Below are 4188 nucleotides of genomic sequence, written 5' to 3' on the forward strand. Positions count from 1 at the left end.
ATTTGCTCGCGTTAAGGAGCCCAAACAAACCCCTCCGAATTAGCCCGGCTTATAGCCAGATCCTCGACACCAACGAGCTCTTGCAAATAAACGAGGTGTTGGATCGAATCCAGAGCCCGCCGATCTGTTCCACCGTCTATGATCAGAGTGGATGTAAAGCCGAAAATCTGTAATTTTCATCCCACCCACCACCCACCTAGTTGACACGGTCGAAGACTTGGCCGACATGCTCGACTTCGGCTCCGATGAGGCCACCGACATGGAAGAAGGTGATCTCAGTAAATACGGAGCAGAATCACTTGCAGCCATACCCCGTACAGGGAATTGGGCCACAATGGGTACATACGATGTCTATATGGTCGACACTCCAAAGGAATATCCAAAGCAGTAGCCTAGAAAAGGCTCTAAACGTCGTCGCTCAAAGAGGAGGCCGAGGGGAAAGAATGGAAGCAAAGGCAAGATTGACGCCACATGCGCCGTTGGTAATGGTGCTGCCCCCGATGGCACAGAGAGCCAGGATGGGAACGATCAAGTCTCACGTGCCCAACAAAATAGGCCAATAGGGAAGCCTTCAAAGGATGATCCCAACAACTTGGTCACCTTCAACGATGGGTGAGACCAGGATTACCTCGCCAAGTCCGAGGACGAGGTTAGCCTCGGATCCAAAGACTTTGTGGTACCCAAAAATCCATCTGAGCAGATCCGTTTCCAGCACAGCTAATCGCAATGCCACGAAGCATGTAAAAGAAACATCAAGAGATGTACAGTCATGAAAACATGTTGAACAATAAATGGACGAAGGTCCTAGCAATGCAAGAAGATCCCGAAGCCCGATGTGCGGCAACCAAGTTGTTTCCACGTCGGAAGCTACTACATAATTTCAACCATGAAGCAGGAAGAGACGAACTGCTTTCTTATGTTAGACACGCACAAGAGAGCTCGGGAAGGAACGTGGGCAAGGGTAGTTTCTCATACCTTCCATGATATGGCTCGATATGGAAAAGCCACACATCCAATATGTTTCACGAATGAAGTCATGGAGCATGAGTTCCCAGAAGAGTTTAACCCATCAATATCAATCGATATGACAGAATGACTGACCAGGCCATCTGGATAGAAGATTTCCTTCTCCATTTCACTTGGCCCGAGGCGATAACCTTCATGCCATAAAATACCTGCCGTTCAGAATCAAGGGATCGACAAGGCATTGGCTCCATAGCCTCCGCACAAATTCCATTGGAAGACGAGAAGAGCTTGAGGAGGCCTTTAGAACCAACTTCCCAGGAACATACGTCCAGACCCTGGATGCCAATGACCTTGGCCATATCATCCAAAATAATGGTGAGTCAGCTTAGAAGTTCTGCAACCAATTCTTAACTAAAAAGAACTAGATCATTGATTGTCCGAACGCTGAGGCAATCACGACATTTAGGCATGACATCCAGGACAAATGGCTCGCCTCAAAGCTCGGACAAGACAAGCCTAGGACTACGACAACCCTTGCCTCATTAATGACCCACTTTTGTGCGGGCGAGGACATTTGGCTAGCCCATAGCTCCCACAAGGGCGATCCCGACACCTCGGAAGTACATGATGTGAAGGGCAAACCCAGGTGCAACAGAAACAAGCATCGAAATAAAAACAGTGGCAGCGACATTGAGGACCCATCGGTTAATGCACGGTTCAATAGCTCACTGGTCGGGCCCAAGAAGAGACTTTAAAGGAACAAAGACGTCCCAAGCGCTCTAGATAAAATACTCGATAAGCCCTGCCACATCGATGGCACCTTGGATAAACCTGCCAACCACACCAATCGACACTGTTAAGTGTTCAAGCAGGCGAGAAAGGCATTAGCCAAGGATTAAGTCAAGGACCAATATTGGAGCGACGTTGAAGAGGACAAACCTCGCACGCCAAACAATGGAAACCAAAAATAATTCCCCTCTGAGGCCAAGGATGTAAACATGATCTATGTCACAAATATTACTAAAAAGGTGCAGAAGCAAGCACTCTGGGATATCTAAACCATAGAGCCTATGGACCCTAGGCGCACCCCGTGGTTGGCCTACCTGATCACTTTCGATAGAAAGGACCACCAGACAAGCATCCATCACGGCGGATCAATCGCCTTGGTCCTAGATCCTATTTTTGATGGATTCCACATAACCAACATATGCATGGAGGGCGGAAGGAGTCTGAACCTGCTATACGCTGACACGGTGAAGAAAATGTGTATCGATTCGTCACGAATCAGACCCAGCAACACCACATTCAAGGGAGTTATACCCAGAGTGGAGGCTAAAGGCACGGGTGCCATCACACTGCAAGTTGTTTCCAGTTCTCCAGCCAAACTTCTAATGTGAGAACTTGATCTTTGATATAGTTACCTTCCATAATGGTTACCATGGTTGCTTGGTGTAAGACATTTGTGAGCTTTCAAGCGGTGCAAACATTATGCCTACCTAAAAATCAAGATGTTGGGCCCAACGATGTCATCATCATTAATGAAAACTCGGAGTGCACCTTTCGTATAGAGGAGCTGTGTAACACCCCAAAAAATTAACCATGTTTGGATTTATGAAAAATTAGCCAGGTTTATTCAAATTTTTATTTCTCGGTTTTCTATTGTTTTCATACCCACTTGTTTTCTCTAGATTATAAAATTTCTTTCCCCAAGTAGGAGTTTTGAAATATGGTGAGACTTGAGTGCTTGCTGCAAAACATTTCCTTGCATTTGACTAATCCAGTGGAGACTTTTTATAAACATTTTTCCAGGTTTCATTTATTCAAAAATGCCTTTTTGATTTCTTTAAAGACCACATTTGCATTGCAACCATTTGATAACCTCATTAAAAAATTCATCAAAAATTTGTAGGTGACATGTGATATCCTGGATCACTTTCATGCAAAAACCCAATTATGTGTTTTTGAAAATTTTAGAAAAACAATCTTTTTTTATTCTGGTCCAGTTGGTGTTTTGAACTACAACCACTAGATCTGCTCTCTCAAAAAGTCTACAAAAACTCGGAGATGTCAAGGGAGGTATGTATATCACTTTTATGCAAGAAATCCACCTTGGTCTTGTGAAAGTTTTGAGCACCCCAACCCCTTTTTTGTTGTGGACCAGTTTTACAGTTTGTACTACAACCATATTTTATTTTGCCCAACTCCCTTGATATTTTTACTGCTGATAGTAGGCCCTACCAAAACCTTAAGTCCAAGAGATCAACTCTGGTGGCATAGTTTAAGCCCCTCCTTTATCCTCCTGAAGTTTTTGCTCAAAACTGTTTTTCTCAAATTAATGCACTAACCACTTTCTGCTTTTCAAAAACTAACTTTGCCATCACCCTTAGCATCTAGAGAGACCTTGGGCTGGAAATTTTGGTGACCAGCAACGACATATAGATACCCATGGCATTGTGTCGAGCACCTTGTGTGCGTGGCCAGAATTGACATGGTTCCTCGTTTGCATGATGGATTTCCATTGTGAGCTAAACCAACATGTCTAGCAAAACCTTGGTGACCACCGTAGCCACCCTATTTAGTTCCACCTCAAACCAATCCTTCTGGCTCGTCATGGCATTTGGTCGAACACCTGTCTCGCATGCCCAAGACACAGTTGCACGCCAGCTGCCCCTTGAACAACTCGAGCTCATCCTCAAGCTCGTCTGCTAGCGCCTTGTCCCCGCCAGCCGACCGCCACGTCGCCCCTTCCAGCACTCGCCGTTCTTATCCATTGCTGCCACGGAACCGACCTCGACACGCAATAAATAGGGCGCCCTGAGCTCTCAACCGGATCATGAGCCCTCCAAAGTCCCGCAGGAACCCTCCGTTTGAGCCAATTGAGACCGAGAGGGTCATCCTCCTCGTCTCTAGTAGCCATGGCCGCCGCCGTCGTTCAGTCGAATTCGACCTGACCGAAGCCTATTCCCTCCCTTGCTCACTCCTAAAAGCCCAATGGAGTTCCCCTGGATCCATTCCGAGGCCTAATTTGGCCAGAGGGGCACGAGAGAGAGATGCCTAAACTTAGTTCCACTGGAGCTTTTCGGTGAGCTCGCCGCCGGTGGCTCTGCCTACTCTGGCGACCTCGTAACCCCTCCTCAGGACCGCCGTGACCCCCTTGAGCACCCTCGGGTGCTCGCAGCCTCGCGGAAAGCCCCCTTATTAGCGTTGGTCGTCGGACCTCCA

This window comes from Hordeum vulgare, chromosome 2H (genome assembly GCF_904849725.1).
Source record: "Hordeum vulgare subsp. vulgare chromosome 2H, MorexV3_pseudomolecules_assembly, whole genome shotgun sequence".
In the NCBI taxonomy this organism is placed as follows: Eukaryota; Viridiplantae; Streptophyta; class Magnoliopsida; order Poales; family Poaceae; genus Hordeum; species Hordeum vulgare.